This window comes from Scardinius erythrophthalmus, assembly GCF_964197995.2.
Source record: "Scardinius erythrophthalmus genome assembly, chromosome: 3".
Taxonomy (NCBI): domain Eukaryota; kingdom Metazoa; phylum Chordata; class Actinopteri; order Cypriniformes; family Leuciscidae; genus Scardinius; species Scardinius erythrophthalmus.
Window position 1 is genome coordinate 59967227 of NC_138223.1, and position 17975 is coordinate 59985201.

The window sequence follows — 17975 nt, forward strand, 5'->3', positions numbered from 1 at the left end:
CTCCTCGGACTATTTGTTGTTGTTACAAATGTCTGAATCTGTCCGAGGCTTGAGTTTGAGCTTGATGGGGTCTTTGGGAATCAGTAGACCGTTGAAGCCGAGCTCTAGAGGAACCTGTGAAGAGCAAGAGAGGGTCAGTGTGAGCGAACGAATGAACGAACGTCCTCCTGTTACCAGACACCAATCCATCTGCTCACCTGTGTCTCCGCACACACTGAGACGTCAAACCTCTGCAGGATCTCCACGATCGCCAGCTTCATGGTCACCTGAGCAAATCGCATCCCGATGCAGTTCCTGGGACCGAGGCCGAAGGGCATGTACATGTAGGGGTCAATGGTTTCCTTGTTTCCTTTAGTGAACCTGTTAATAAGGCAGGAAAGAGTCACGTTGGGTTGAAGTATTTATACAGACAATTACTCTAAAGAACCAATCTTTGGTTCCTAGTGCAACAGGTAAAAAGTAACATTCACATAATGTTTAAAGAATGAAACGTTCGCATAACCAATAAAAAAAATATATATATATTTTTTTAAACTGGACGTTAAAAAGGTCTAAGTGCAATTTGATTGTTTTGATTCCCTGATTGGTGGAGATTTATTTGGGTTTTATGGGTAATGTAGTTTCTCACCAGGATTCCTGCTGATAAATAGTCATTTGAAAAAGTAATTTAAAATAATGTGGAATGATGGCTTATCATTCATGGAAATCATCATCATGGAATGAAGTTATCATTAAAAATCAATTCCCCTATGGAGAAAATGAATGGGATTTTCAATTCCAGACCCGACTGTTGTGCTCTATTGTAGCTGGTGGAGCTTGACTGCATGATGAGAAACAGGAGAAACCCGTCTTGACCTCTCTGGTTTGAAGCTCTCGGGGTCACTCCAGTAATCCTGGTCTCTGTGGAGGGCGAAGGTCGGGATCATGACGACCATATCTTTAGGGATAATGACGCCGTTGATTTCCACCGTTTTCTTGCAGACCCGTTCAAGTCGAGCTATCACAGGGAACAGCCGGAGGGACTCGTTCAGTGCGGCGTCCAGATAGTCCATGTTCATGACGGCTTCGTAGTCCACCGGGGCCTTCAACACACAATCAATGGTTAAAGTCTCAAACTCCTCACGCCGATCCCAACGAGTGTTTCAATGGAGTACTACCTTATTTGGGAAGGTCTTGTCGATCTCCTCCTGCAGTTTCTTCATGGCCTCTGGGTTGGTTGCGAGATTGTAGAAGAAGAACGACAGAGTGCTGCTGCTGGTCTCGTAACCGCCGAAGATGAAGATCATGGACTGCGATAAGATCTCGTGGTCGCTCAGACCTGCACAGGACACGGTTTAAGGTATGTGTCTTCACATATGGAAGAAAGATCTTTCTTATGGTTAACCATCTGAGATGCTTCACCTTTCTCTGTGTGTTCCTCGCCATGCTGAGTTTTCCCTGCCGTCTGAGAATCGACCATCAGCTGCAGGAAGTCAACTCTCTTCTGCAGGAATTCAGAAGAGTGGTTTAAAACATCATAACTTTACAGTTCTTCAGAATAAGTGTTTGTTGTACCTTCTTTTGGTCATTGGATGCTCTTTCAGACTTGATCTTCTGTAAGGCAGCGTAGAAGAAATCGGTCACAGATGTTTGGAAAAATGAAAAATTCATTTTTTCCAGGACGGGAATGATGAAAGGAAACAAAGCTACAGAAGAAATTGTAAAATCTCTTAACAGGGAACAATCTCAGGACTTTGGCTAATGTTCTGGCAAGATTTTCTCAAAGTTATGAACAAATGTTCTTCCATAAAGATTCATGGAATGTTCATTCAAAGGTTTCTGGTCTTTAATAATGTTCTCAAACCGTTTGCACAAAAACATTATTATGCATCGTTCATGGAGTGTTTTTTACTGAAACATTTTTGTTGGACGTTCGTCTATCGTTTTTATAAATGTTTCTACTTGTTTCAGAACATTCAAAAGTTACATTCCCATAATGTTTGCAAAATGAGAAATGGAATGTTCCTTTAACATTTGCATAACCAAGAAAAGAGCTTTTGAAGTGTGCTTATCTGACAGGCCTAGTTGAGTTCTTTACCGCTGATTAGGAACAGAGGGTTTAGGAAGTCAAACTTCAGCATTTTCTTTATGTTGGTCACAAATGGATCTTTGGGGTTGTTGAGGGAGTCGATGTCCACGCTGAACGCTGTGCTGGTCACCACATCCATACTGTACGCGCCGAAGAACCTGAATACATGCAGTCAAGAGAAAGCCATTATTATTATCTGATAAGCATACAGCCTATATATGTAGTGAATGTTTCCTCGGTTTGGTGGTTGTTAAAGGTGAGGTGTAATGTCTAGTTTTGGTTTTTGGTACATGTTTCATGTCACAGTCATATTTCTTGTCTTGTCACGTGATTCCCTTGCCCTTATGTGTTCATGCCATCTGCCTCCTAAAACCAGCTGTTCCGGCCTTCAGAGACTGCATGACGTTCGAAACTTCAAACACCATCAATTACATGGTATTGTCGATTCGATACAAGCATCGGTACAGTGTGTGATACGATAGTGCTTTGAAAACTGCGTCGGAGCTCCGGTATCAACCATCCAATCACTTGTTTCATGTCATGCCAAGTCAAGTCTTTGTTCTGGATTATCAATAAACTGCTCATGGGTTCTGCAAACTTGCCTCCAGTGGACTGATGTTACAGAATACAAGACCAATCATGAACCCAGCAGATTGTTTGCTTCACCTCCGACAAGGGGATCAATGAATAGATGATTATGTGGATGAATTCTGTGGACTTTGTGACAAGGTTGAATTTAATGATATTGCCTTAAAATACATTTTTCGTCATGGATTAATTGAACCCATTCGTTCTGCCAGGGGGGAAAATTCACTTTTCCCTAGCACAATATATGGACTACATCCTTCTGTTGATTGCCTCTTCATTTACTTTGGGTTTTGTGGATGAGGAGCTCTGCAATCCCACAGTACCCTCCAAGCCAGAGACTCTTCACGTCATGCCTGCCAAGCCAGAGACTCTTCACGTTATGCCTGCCAAGCCAGAGTCTCTTCATGTCATGCCTGCCAAGCCAGAGACTCTTCATGTCATGCCTTCCATGCCTGAGACTCTTCACGTCATGCCTGCCAAGCCCAGAGACTCTTCATGTCATGCCTGCCAAGCCAGAGACTCTTCACGTCATGCCTGCCAAGCCAGAGACTCTTCACATCATGCCTGCCATGCCAGAGACTCTTCACGTCATGCCTGCCAAGCCAGAGACTCTTCACGTCATGCCTGCCAAGCCTGAGTCTCTTCACGTCATGCCTGCCAAGCCAGAGACTCTTCATGTCATGCCTTCCATGCCTGAGACTCTTCACGTCATGCCTGCCAAGCCAGAGTCTCTTCATGTCATGCCTGCCAAGCCAGAGACTCTTCATGTCATGCCTTCCATGCCTGAGACTCTTCACGTCATGCCTGCCAAGCCCAGAGACTCTTCATGTCATGCCTGCCAAGCCAGAGACTCTTCACGTCATGCCTGCCAAGCCAGAGACTCTTCACATCATGCCTGCCATGCCAGAGACTCTTCACGTCATGCCTGCCAAGCCTGAATCTCTTCACGTCATGCCTGCCAAGCCAGAGACTCTTCAGGTCATGCCTGCCAAGCCTGAGTCTCTTCACGTCATGCCTGCCAAGCCTGAGTCTCTTCACGTCATGCCTGCCAAGCCAAGCCAAGCCAAGCCAGAGACTCTTCACATCATGCCTGCCAAGCCAATGTCTCTTCATGTCATGCCTGCCAAGCCAGAGACTCTTCACTTCATGCCTGCCAAGCCAGAGACTCTTCACATCATGCCTGCCATGCCAGAGACTCTTCACGTCATGCCTGCCAAGCCTGAGTCTCTTCACGTCATGCCTGCCAAGCCAGAGACTCTTCAGGTCATGCCTGCCAAGCTTGAGGTTCTTCACGTCATGCCTGCCAAGCCTGAGTCTCTTCACGTCATGCCTGCCAAGCCAGAGACTCTTCAGGTCATGCCTGCCAAGCTTGAGTCTCTTCACGTCATGCCTGCCAAGCCAAGCCAGAGACTCTTCACGTCATGCCTGCCAAGCCAAAGTCTCTTCATGTCATGCCTGCCAAGCCAGAGACTCTTCAGGTCATGCCTGCCAAGCCAGAGACTCTTCATGTCATGCCTGCCAAGCCCAGAGACTCTTCACATCATGCCTGCCAAGAAAGAGACTCTTCATGTCATGCCTGCCAAGCCCAAAGACTCTTCACGTCATGCCTGCCAAGCCAGAGACTCTTCATGTCATGCCTGCCAAGACAGAGACTCTTCACGTCATGCCTGCCAAGCCAGAGACTCTTCACGTCATGCCTGCCAAGCCAGAGACTCTTCACGTCATGCCTGTCAAGCCTGAACTTGTTCATGTCATGACCACCACGCCTGAGCCCCCGGCCAAGGCTGCCGCCACGCCCGAGCCTCCACCCGCTATACACTCACCTAAAGGATTATTAGGAACACCTGTTCAATTTCTCATTAATGCAATTATCTAATCAACCAATCACATGGCAGTTGCTTCAATGCATTTAGGGGTGTGGTCCTGGTCAAGACAATCTCCTGAACTCCAAACTGAATGTCAGAATGGGACAGAAAGGTGATTTAAGCAATTTTGAGCGTGGCATGGTTGTTGGTGCCAGACGGGCCGGTCTGAGTATTTCACAATCTGCTCAGTTACTGGGATTTTCACACACAACCATTTCTAGGGTTTACAAAGAATAGTGTGAAAAGGGAAAAACATCCAGTATGCGGCAGTCCTGTGGGCAAAAATGCCTTGTTGATGTTAGAGATCAGAAAAGAGAATGGTCCGACTGATTCAAGCTGATAGAAGAGCAACTTTGACTGAAATAACCACTCGTTACAACCGAGGTATGCAGCAAAGCATTTGTGAAGCCACAACACGCACAACCTTGAGGCGGATGGGCTACAACAGCAGAAGACCCGACCGGGTACCACACATCTCCACTACAAATTTGAAAAAGAGGCTACAATTTGCACAAGCTCACCAAAATTGGACAGTTGAAGACTGGAAAAATGTTGCCTGGTCTGATGAGTCTCGATTTCTGTTGAGACATTCAGATGGTAGAGTCAGAATTTGGCGTAAACAGAATGAGAACATAGATCCATCATGCCTTGTTACCACTGTGCAGGCTGGTGGTGGTGGTGTAATGGTGTGGGGGATGTTTTCTTGACACACTTTAGGCCCCTTATGCCTGGTTCAGATTACACGATTTTTTTGCCTGTTACGATAGTCACTGTGTCAGATTACACGATTTTGACTCCTAAAAATCTTGTCATGTCGTGGACAAGAAACATGTCAGACTACACGTTGTTTTCCGACCAGCCATCGCTAGCCGTCTCACACACTCATTCACTCGCACATACACACGCTCACTCACATAGCCTACACGCAATCACTCTCTCACACACACACACACACACACACACACGCTCTCTCACTCACACACTCACTCTCGCGCACACACACAGTCACACACACATGCTCTCTCACTCACACACTCACTCTCGCACACACACACAGTCACACACACATGCACAGTCACACACTCGCGAACACACACTCTCTCTCACTCACTCACTCACTCGCGCGCCGTCGTCGTGGAGGACCGTTAAAAAATTAAACATGCTAGTCTTTTGTCGTGATGTCGTGAAGCATCGCAGACGCGATGTAGGTTGTCGCCCACTATGACACACTATACGAGATGAAACGATCGAATCTTGCGTCCCGACGCCCGTTGTCGTTTGCGAATCCCCACGACACCCTACGTCAAATGGATTGTGCCAAAATCGGGCTAAAATCGTGTAATCTGAACCAGGCATTAGTGCCAATTGGACATCGTTTAAATGCCAAGGCCTACCTGAGCATTGTTTCTGACCATGTCCATCCCTTTATGACCACCATGTGCCCATCCTCTGATGGCTACTTTCAGCAGGATAATGCACCATGTCACAAAGCTTGAATCATTTCAAATTGGTTTTTGAACATGACAATGAGTTCACTGTACTAAAATGGCCCCCACAGTCACCAGATCTCAACCCAATAGAGCATCTTTGGGATCTGGTGGAACGGGAGCTTCGTGCCCTGGATGTGCATCCCACAAATCTCCATCAACTGCAAGATGCTATCCTATCAATATGGGCCAACATTTCTAAAGAATGCTTTCAGCACCTTGTTGAATCAATGCCACGTAGAATTAAGGCAGTTCTGAAGGTGAAAGGGGGTAAAACACAGTATTAGTATGGTGTTCCTAATAATCCTTTAGGTGAGTGTAGGTCCCTTGTTAAAGGAGAACTCCGGTCAATTTTAACATTGAGCTAATTTTTTTGTACATTTGGAGTGCTGTCAATACAGAGAACAACGGCAAAAATCGGTGTTGCCTACACCGAGTTATTCTATTTTTAAAATTTGCACCCTGTTGACTTCAATGGGGCAAGTACTAAACCTGCTTTTAGCCTCTTAAAGGTGCAATGTGTGATATTTCTGAGGATCTATTGACAGAAATGCAATATAAGATCCATAACTATGATTTCAGTGGTGTATAAAGACCTTACTTAATGAACCTTTAAGTTTTTATTACCTTAGATATAGTCATTTATATCTACATAACCGCGGCCACCCCCTTCTATGAAGGTCGACATATTGTGACGTCATGTTTCTACCGTAACCGACAGAGAAACAAACAGCGCTACAGAGCGCGTTTCGTCACTAACTTGAATGAGAAGCAGCAGAAAAAGACGAAGCAGAAAACTCAGGTTGTCCCTGACTCTGCAAACGTGGAGAAAAACATGCTGTCTGAACGACGCCTCGGACATAGTAACGTTAGCTATTTCCCCCTAAGTTAGCTGCTTTGATGCTCTAATCTTATACTAACTACCATGGAAACAAGCTATGGTAAAGTCAGTGAATAAAAGACTAACACAATGATAAACAAGTAAAAATAACAATCGCAATAACATGTGATTTTACTGAATAATTAAGTAAATATAATTTAATATAAAATATAATATAGAGAAGCCTCATTGCTTGACTTGCTACTCTCTGCTGACTCAGACGACGACATCTTCCGATCCTACGTCGGCCACCATAGCTTCTCATTCGAGTTTGCAATTTGAAGGAAAGGCCGCAGTTATTGACCAGTTGCAATTCGCAAATCTCACCACTAGATGCCGCTAAAAATCACACACTGCACCTTTAACATCCTTGATGTGTCATTACAAGTGCACAGAAAATCTTGTTGGTTTTATACAAATTACTTACACAGAGAATATTTGTTTTCGTTTTGAATCCGATCATTTAAAAGTACACACTTAAATGTTTATAAAGGTATATGGCTCATAAATGTGTGACAAGTATTCGCTGAGTTTTGTTTCAGTTTTATAGACGTGCTCAAGAAAAAAAAGTTCACCGCGACGGAGAGGCAGAACGAAATGTATAAAAATGAATAAAAATTATGTTATTTAAGCCAGCGCAAATACCTGTTTACATCCTGTTTTCGGGTGAAGTCCAAAGTAGTCGATTGCCGAGTTCACGCGCGTGATCATAGGTACTAAATAGAGATCATAGGTACTGTAACCGCCAACCGCGGACTCCGCGGATAAACCGCGGATTGGGCGGATGACGTGACGAAAAATAATATTTTAATTAAATTCGGACGGGTGGCGGGCGGTTGAACCAATCAAATGAAAAATATATGTATACATTCAGCGGATGGCGGGCGGGTGCGGTTTTGAAAAATGGTCAAAAACGTGGTGCGGATGGATGGCGGACGGATGATGAGTTTTGTGATGTGGTTGCGGATTAAATAATAGCCCATCCGCGCATCTCTAGTACTAAACCTATGCGCGTGAACTCGGCAATCGACTACTTTGGACTTCACCCGAAAACAGGATGTAAACACAGGTATTTGCGCTGGCTTAAATAACATCATTTTTATACATTTCTTTCACATCTACTGCAGTCAGATTCACTCGTGTTCACTCAGAAGGAATCACTCACATTTTCTGTGCACTTGTAATGACACATCAAGGATGTTAAGAGGCTAAAAGCAGGTTTAGTACTTGCCCCATTGAAGTCAACAGGGTGCAAATTTTAAAAATAGAATAACTCGGTGTAGGCAACACCGATTTTTTGTCGTTGTTCTCTGTATTGACAGCACTCCAAATGTACAAAAAAATGAGCTCAATGTTAAAATTGACCGGAGTTCTCCTTTAAGGCCACGGAGGCCGCGCCTCTCTGGTACCATCTCCTTGGCAACTGCTTGCACTTCCATGGCTTCCTGAACTGCCCCCTCTTAGCCTGCCAGCATTGCACATGCTTCACGGTCCAAGGCCTGTCCCCCATCACAGGCCTGGCCCGCCATCCCTCCCCCAAGACTCTCTTATGCGATGTACTGTATTGTTCCAAATATAAGACTGTAAATGCTGGTAAAATGTACCAACAATCACATTTAAAAAGAAACCCTTCATGGCATACCATAAAAATTACTTGAAGTTCTCATTTATTAGATTTCACTATGACAGTTTTCTTACCTTTTTTATGTACAGTGACAGATGCTGGCATGTCAAAAAACAGGTGTTTGATCCGCAATTACCCATCTGATCCAGGGGTTATTATTTATTTATTTTCCTTAGGTTGATCAATAGCACATTAAAAGACAGCAGTTTCTCCCTGAAGTCGGAGGGCTCATTTCTTTTTTCGGCTATGTACTGACACACTTGCCTGTCAGTTTCTTCGTGTCCGCTTTTAGGACCGCGGTAAGCTTTTCTTTTTGGCCTCGACATCTTCTAACATTACACTCTGACACACCGTATTTCTTGACTGCTTAATGAGAGAGTTGTTTGATGACCAGTCCAGCATTTATCAGTCCTGGGGGAAACACTCGTTTTACATGTATTTGGCGATCCCTATTGTTGCGGCTTTATTATTGACATGTAAAAGTTTAGACTCCGAATATAAGATGACCCCATTTTTAGCACAATTTTCCACCGGACAAATTGCGATTGTTAACTCGTGATTTCTGTTCTGTGCGTCTATGCGCACCAATCTTGCACTTCTATCTACTCCTCAACCAGACCACCTAGAGACTTCGGGTTTTCGGCATTATGTTAACCCTCTGAGGTCTGAGCTGTTTTCTGGGCCCTGGAGGTGTTCTGACATGCTCTGACATTTCTGGTTATTTCTGTTACTTGTGACATTTTCATGGCTAAAGTCTAATTACACTGTATTCAGCACAAACTCTGCTACAATAATGTATCAGCAGCATGTATGTAAAAGTTTGTAGTTTTGAGATAATGACATTTATGCGTGGTTTGTGAAAATACAAAAAACAAAAAAAAAATCTCACTGAAATAAGGCCATGAAACCCATACTGATTATTTCTTCACAAGACTTTTGAAAATTGTATGACGTAGCCTAGAATATTTGCTGCAAAACTATGTGAAAATCACCCTGACTGCTCATTCAGATAAGACAATATATTGATTTAAAATTTTTATGACGTGTTTTGTCTGAAAAAGCTCTATGCGGGAGCTCATTAATATGTAAGCTCTTCACACCTGAGAAAGACAAAGAACCTCCCCTAACGGCCCTATTAGGAGCTATAAGGGCCCCTATCATTCTGAGCAACCTTGCACAATACTGTAACTGAGGAGATTTAAAAAAGAATGGCTTTTAAATTGTTTGGATTTATTTACAACACAACATAATCCAAAGATACACAACAAATCCCAAAAAAGCACTTCAAAGACAGAGACCTTTGTGCCATTCCTAAAAACATTGTACATACCTTTCATTTCCAAGATTTTCACTTTGCAGTGTTCATGTACAGAGACTCATGTGAATGTTGAAGTCCTCAGTGGCATCTGGGCCCTGAAAAAAAAAAGTGAACATACTGATATCAAGAGAAAGGCCTGCACGATTTTGGAAATAAATATTAGATTTTTCTGGTTAAAATTGCTTTTTAAAATTCCTTTTTAAAATTCACAGAATACACACACAAATGTTTCCAACAATATATAATATAATGAACACCAGGTTTGTTGTGCCTTGTAGGCATAAGGTATATGCGCAGTGCCGGATAAAATAATAATAACAATAAATAACCTATAGCAGTATAAATCTTCCAAAAGATTTCAGTAACAACTAAGCTAGAGAAAAATAGATTGATTATCATGTTACTTCAAATGTTTCCATCCGTTATGATGATATGAAATGAGATAATAATAAAAACATGAAGCCGTTTGGTGCATTTTGCTTTCATCCGAAATATGATACAGTACATTCAAACGCGATCGCGCAGCAAAATATTAAACATTCAAACGCGATCGCGCTCAAATATAAAACATTATGGTTACCATATACATATCTACGTTTGAGCAAGTATCCACAAACACAGTAACAGTAAACACGGGTCTAAATATTATAATATTCCCCATATATCTAACAACAGTTCAACTGCAACGTGACATTTATGGAACAATAACAAACTAATATGTAAGAATTTCTTACCTCACACCTTTCTTGTCTTCAAATCGCGTTCTTCTTCTTCTGAGGTAGCCTAAATCCAATGTAAGCTCAGGCACGTCTTTCAAACTCGACGAAAAGTGAAGTGTTTTGTTGTTGAGGTAATGAGCGAGTCCGCGTTCCATGTGGAGATTTGCATGTTAATATCTTTTGCGCGAGTGGGTGTGGCCAAATTAACTGTAATGAGCAAGCGTTTGAGAAGCTGGACATCTTGTTGGTTTTATACAAATTACTTAAACAGAGAATATTTGTTTTCGTTTTGAATCCGATCATTTAAAAGTACACACTTAAATGTTTATAAAGGTATATGGCTCATAAATGTGTGACAAGTATTCGCTGAGTTTTGTTTCAGTTTATAGACGTGCTCAAGAAAAAAAAGTTCACCGCGACGGAGAGGCAGAACGCACATCCTGTTTATTTTCTTTATTTTACAAAAGCACAATGTTTTGATTTGATTGTAAGTGGACACATACAAAAGGAGAAATATCACAGATTCTTTTTTTATATTTCTTTTTTCTGTATGACCATAAATGACGGAGTAATTTAAGTTTATAGTGCTACGATGTGAAGAAAATCCAGCAAAACGCGCCCGCGCGTTTGTCGACCTCAGAGGGTTCGCACAACGCACAAAAAAAATCCAGGAAAAGATTTACTATCTCTTAGTGTTGTGATCCCATGAGGTGAGAAAATTGCGCTAAAACACTCACCGAGTTTTTATTACTTGTTTTTAGATGTATTTCCAAGAAAACAAGTAATAAAAACTCGGTGAGTGTTTTAGCGCTCACTAAACACTTGAACACTTGCTGTAACACTTAACGCATGAAAATGATCCAGATAAAGACTCACGGACCTCCTTTACCCTCCCGCTGGTGAAAGAAGGCGAGAGGACGCTGCGGATTCTCCTCCAGTCGTCGTCTTCAACGATGGACACGCCGTCGTACAGCTGCCCATTCAGACGGAAGTTCTGCCAGATCAGAGGACAAATGTGGATAAAATGACAACACAAGCACAATCTCTAAGACATATTGTTCCACTGGCCTGAAAACATTAAAATGTCTTTAGCAAAACTTTTCTATTCCCAGAGAAACTTTGCATTCTCTAACATTTTTTTGCATTCTCAGAGAAACTTTGCCTTCACTCACTAATCTTTTTTCACGAGTTCACACTTGCATATAATTAGATAGGGTAAAGGTATTTGGCATGCTGTCCGGAGGGAGGGCTCCGAGCTCGGATATTTGGCCCAAACACAGAGCACTCCCCCCGTTGTGGTAGAAGTTGTTAGAACTAGATGTGAGGAGATGGGGTGGTGGAGGGATGCTGATAAACTGTCAACAAACAGAGGTAAGTCTGCTGTATATACCTCTTATGTCGTTAATTGAGTTGATTAACTGAATGCACTCCTCTCGTGTTGATTAGGTTAATTATCTGAACGTGCTCCTCCTGAACTTTGTTAATAAAACATCATGCATTCCCAGAGAAACTTTGCATTCGCTTGCAAATCTTTTGCGTTCCCAGAGAAACTTTGTGTTCCCTCACAAATCCTTTGTGTTCCCAGAGAAACTTTGCATTCTTTCAAAAATATTTTGCGTTCCCAAAGAAACTGTTCTTTCACAAATCTTTAGCATTCTCTCACAAATATTCTGTGTTCCCAAAAAAATGTTGCATTCTCTCTTAAATCTTCTGCATTCCCAAAAAACCTTTGCATTTTCTCTTAATTCTCTTGCGTTCCCAGAGAAATTTTGCGTTCTCTCACAAATATTTTGAGTTCCCAGAGAAGCTTTGCATTCTCTCTTAAATCTTCTGCGTTCCCAAAAAAACTTTGTAGAGAAACTTTTTGCGTTTGCTAGCTAAATATTTTGCATTCCTTGAGAAACTTTGTGTTCTTTCACAAATCTTTTGCATTCTCTCACAAATCTTTTGTTCCCAAAGAAACTTTGCGTTCTTTCATGAATCTTTTGCATTCCCTGAGAAACTTTGCGCTCTCTCACAAATCTTCTGCGTTCTCAGAGTAACTTTGCATTCTCTAACAAATCTTTTGCGTTCCCAGAGAAACTTTGCGTTCTCCCGCAAATCTTCTGTGTTCCCAGGGAAACTTTGCGTTCTCTCACAATTTTTTTGCGTTCTCTCATAAATATTTTGTGTTCCTAGTGTAACTTTGTATCCTTTCACAAATCTTTTGCATTCCCTGAGAAACTTTGCGCTCTCTCACAAATCTTCTGCGTTCCCAAAGAAACTTTGCATTCTCTAACAAATCTTTTGCGTTCCCAGAGAAACTTTGCGTTCTCCCGCAAATCTTTTGCATTCCCTGAGAAACTATGCAATCTCTCACAAATCTTTTGCATTTCCAGAGTAACTTTGCGCTCTCTCACAAATCTTCTGCGTTCTCAGAGTAACTTTGCATTCTCTAACAAATCTTTTGCGTTCCCAGAGAAACTTTGCATTCTCCCGCAAATCTTCTGTGTTCCCAGGGAAACTTTGCGTTCTCTCACAATTTTTTTGCGTTCCCTGAGAAACTATGCAATCTCTCACAAATCTTTTGCGTTCCCAGAGAAACTTTGCGCTCTCTCACAAATCTTCTGCGTTCTCAGAGTAACTTTGCATTCTCTAACAAATCTTTTGCGTTCCCAAAGAAACTTTGCATTCTCTAACAAATCTTTTGCGTTCCCATAGAAACTTTGCGTTCTCCCGCAAATCTTTTGCATTCCCTGAGAAACTATGCAATCTCTCACAAATCTTTTGCATTTCCAGAGTAACTTTGTATTCTCTCTTAAATCTTCTGTGTTCCCAAAAAACTTCGCATTTTCTCTTAAATCGTTTGCGTTCCAAGAGAAACTTTGCGTTCTCTCAGAAATCTTCTACGTTGCCGGGGAAACTTTGCATTCTCTCACAAATCTTCTACGTTGCCGGGGAAACTTTGCATTCTCTCACAAATCTTTTGCATTCTCTCACAAATCTTTTGCGTTCTCTCACAAATCTTTTGCGTTCCCAGAGAAACTTTGCGTACTTCCGCAAATCTTTTGCATTCCCTGAGAAACTATGCATTCTCTCACAAATCTTTTGCGTTCCCAGAGTAACTTTTCGTTCTCTCACAAATCTTTTGCGTTCACAGAGAAACTTTGCGTCCTCTCACAAATCTTTTGCGTTCCCAGAGAACTTTTGCGTTCTCTCACAAATCTTTTGCCTTCCCAGAGTAGCTTTGCGTTCTCACAAATTGTCTGCGTTCCCGGGGAAACTTTGCTTCTCCAAATAAATTTTTCATTCCAAAGAAACGTTGCATTCTCTCACAAATCTTTTGCGTTCCCAGATAAACTTTTAGCGTTTGCTCATTAAATATATTGCGCTCCCTGAGATACTTTGCATTCTCTCACAAACCTTTTGTATTCCCAGAGAAACCATGCGTTCTCATACAAAACTTGAATGATTACGATGATGGTGATTTTACCCTTCTGTTGGTGAAGAGAGAGTAACATTCTTTAATCAAGATGGTTTTGATGATGGATTTATCCATGATGCACAGAACGGGTTGCCTTGCATCGTAGATACTATGAGAAACTCAAACAATTCAGAAAAACACTACATTCAGAAGAATCATTCAGTTCATTATAACTGTACGATTTATTCACTGTCATTATGATCGTCTTCCTCGGCTCTTCATTACAGATCTTACTGATCTCATGATGTTGAACGTTCAAACATGTTTGTCATTTCATCTTAAACTGATGCACACAGTGGAGTTATTTCTGTTTCCGATGTTCTGAAATGATTCTTTCAGATGATTCATTGAGATTGATCAGTGAAATGTCACCCGTTAGTCTCATACTCACCCCCAGACTCGTCCATACTTCTTGAAACACCCGAGATCGAATTTATGAATCCCCTGAAAGCACAGTGACAGACGAGTTCACATTCAGACACGTTCAGAAGAGTCAAAAAATAAACACACTGTTTGACACAGACAGGTTCACGTTATATTCGCATGGATCATTAAAGAACCTGCGATGGACTGACGGAGAACCAGTAGATCATCGAGATCCAGATGTGACCAAAGGTCAGTTAAACACAATATCAGACTCATGCTGTATTTGCTTTATAATAAACTCACCTCTCTATATCTCAGCATCGTTCCGAAGAACGGAATGGGTTTGGGACCCGGTATTCCCATCTTCTTGAACTGACTGTGAGGCCAGTATCCATATCTGGAAGTGACATCAAAACCATTTAAATCACAATTCCAGCTGACAAAAATATGTTCTGAGAACATTTGCTTATGTTATTAAGTTCAAAACATTAAGGTTTTTTTCTTGGTTATGCGAACATTAAGGGAAGATTCCATTTTATCATTCCACAAACATTATGGGAATATTACTTTTGAATGTTCTTTGAATGTTCTGAAACAAGTAGCTACATTAAAAAAAACGTTAGATGAATGTCCAAAATATTTTTTTTTGTCCATGAACGATGTAATTAATCTTTTTGTAACGTTCATTTTGAGAACATTATTAAAGTCCAGATAACTTTGATCTAACGTTCTATGATTGTTACTGGAAGAACGTTTGTTCATAACTTTGAGAGAACCTTGACAGAACGTTCGCTGTTAGCTGTGATTTTAGACAGATCTTATGACACATACAGCATTAGATTTTTGAAATGGTTAAAGTCACGTCACCTTTATTTATACAGCGCTTTTTACAATACAGAATGTTTCAAAGCAGCTTTACAGAGATAACAGGAAAATAATGCAACAAACTGTTTAACTGTTAGAATATCAGCTGATACAGTAACTGTAATAATCAGCCCTGTCATAACCATCTCTACATACACTCAAATGACTTACTTGTTTTTACTAAGATTCTATGAGTCTAAATGACTAATTTTTATTGAGATTTTAGAACTAAAGATTTAAAGATTTTAGACAAGTAGAGTCATGAATCACTCACATAACCAGAAGCGCCACAAACAGCATGAGCAGAGCCCATGTTTCAGCGGAGAAGAACAGACCGTAGCTCATGGTTCCTGATCCCGAGACGCTCAGACTAGAAACACACGGCGAGGAGCCGGAGCTTTATTCTGATCTCGGATTACACATTAACCAATGCAGAACACACAAACACGAAGAACCTCTGCACACACTGACAAACACACTGCTCACCTCTGACCAGACTATTCATCAAACTACTGCAATAATCACATGTTTGTTTTCTATTTCTCTTACTGTTTGTGTCTCTTTCCCTCGGATATCACAGGCTCTGTTTGTTGTTTTCGCTTCCAAACACTTCTCAGAGCTGAAGTCATAAATCCCAGAGGAAAGAAAAATCACATAATCTCCTTGAATAATGGTTTGCTCTGGGCGGCACTGTGGAGAGCATCATTCTTCAAACATCATGGAAACGTTACTTTTGAACATTCAGAAAAAAGATGTTACAGGAATGTCCAACTTTAATGTTTCAGAAAAAACAATCCATGAAAGATGTATAAATGTTTTTGTGCTAACGTTTTGAGAACATTATCAAAGACCAGATAACTTTGAATAAACGTTAAATTTATGTTACTGGAAGAACGCTTGAACCTTGCCCCCCACTCAGTCAGACCATCGCCATGGATCATGTCTCCACGAGCACAGCTGTCAATCAGACCGTCGCCATGGATCATGTCTCCACGAGCACAGCTGTCAATCAGACCGTCGCCATGGATCCTGTCTCCACGAGCACAGCTGTCAATCAGACCGTCGCCATGGATCATGTCTCCACGAGCACAGCTGTCAATCAGACCGTCGCCATGGATCCTGTCTCCACGAGCACAGCTGTCAATCAGACCGTCGCCATGGATCCTGTCTCCACAAGCACAGCTGTCAATCAGACTGTTGCCATGGAGACTGATGCTGTTGCTACAGTCAGGTACTGCAGCCCGTCGTGATCCTGGTCTCCTAGTCCAGCTGCAGTTGAAGCGCCATCCGTCCAACATCAGCATGTGTTACAGCACAAGTCAGACAACTGGAGGAGGAGTGTTTTAACCCTTGTGCTGTGCAGAAAACCCTTTACCTACTGTGGCGTTCCAGGTAAAAAATAACCCGACTTTTTCAATCGCTTATAAATCTCTCATTATGCTAAATTATTAACATTTATTGGATTAAATCTTTTTGTCAACTTGATTTGTTTCAATTATCACAGGCTTTGTATTTCTTTGATTGATCGTAGGTCTCATTGATCTAAACTGATGCACCTCAGTTTTTAAATGAAAAAAGTACAGTTGAACCTCAAAAACACTGAGGAGCTTGAGTTCAGATCAATGAGCCCTACGATCATTCAGGGACAAAAAGAAACACAAACCTGTGCTAACTCAAAGAAAACAAGTTGATAAATATATGTAATCTAATATTTGGTGATAATATTGCACATACAAGTTTTAGTCCAAATGTGATATCATTAACAAACATTTTTGGGGAAAAGAGAATCCCCTCCGGGTCAAGATGACCGGAACACAACATTCAAACTTTACAGGCACAAACACTGTTACAGTTGGTGAGTTTGATTAATTTTCAAACTCTGTTTTAAGTGAATTGGTTCAGTGATTGTTTTTAATAGACACGACACATGCATCAGATACATTTCTGCAGACTTTATTTCTTTGATAAACTCTCATTTCTATATAATTTCTTAACAGGTTAATCTCATTTCTGGCGTTTCTCAATCATCAAAGTAAAACCCTTAAAGGGCACCTATTATGCCCCTTTTTACAAAATGTAATATTGGTCTTGGGTGTCCCCAGAATGTATTTGTTAAGTTTTAACACAAAATACCCCACAGTTAATTTATTATAACCATTTGAAAATGTCATTTTTGGGGCCTGTTTTAAAAAGAGCTGTTTTGGTGTATACCACCTTAAATGTAAATGAGCTGCATATCCCCGCCCTGCTGGACCCAGATAATGAAGAGAGAGACTCCGGCAGAAGAAACGCGAAATGAGAATGGACCAAGACGTCTCAGAATGGTTATTTGATACATTTATGTACTTACAAAGTTTTAATCGCGTCCCCTTTGCAATTATGGATGTGCAACACACACACACACACACAAATTGTGATAATGTTCGTGCAATTTTTTTAAACTACATACACACAAATACTGTGATAACGTTTGCTAAGTACAAACGAAATTATATTTATGTGGTGCTGTTGCGTCATGTTGACATTACTTGTCGTACAGGTGCTTATGTGGCAAATGTAAGAGCTACAGAACCAGAAAACATATGCTGCAGGGAGATAGACGTTTATATACTATCTATGGAGATAGAGCAGGTATTAATTTATTTACATTTGTAATTGCTGCAAAAAATAATACGTGACATAAAACTGTCTGACGTTGTTTGTTGAGACATCCTATGACGAAGGCAATAAATA

General features: G+C 41.3%; 1 protein-coding gene and 1 pseudogene across 2 annotated transcripts in view; both read right to left on the reverse strand.

The window, feature by feature from the left end:
* Positions 1-17975, reverse strand: part of LOC308687567 (cytochrome P450 3A30-like) — a 90863-nt gene that overhangs the window by 73 nt on the left and 72815 nt on the right. The window lies entirely within an intron of this gene.
* LOC308687570 (cytochrome P450 3A27-like) lies at positions 10-15587 on the reverse strand (annotated as a pseudogene). Its single transcript has 12 exons — positions 15517-15587; positions 14682-14775; positions 14404-14456; positions 14022-14121; positions 11365-11543; positions 2078-2226; positions 1555-1685; positions 1402-1480; positions 1158-1318; positions 856-1082; positions 198-360; positions 10-114 (listed from the first exon to the last, which is right to left on the reverse strand). The product of its transcript is annotated as a cytochrome P450 3A27-like (transcript).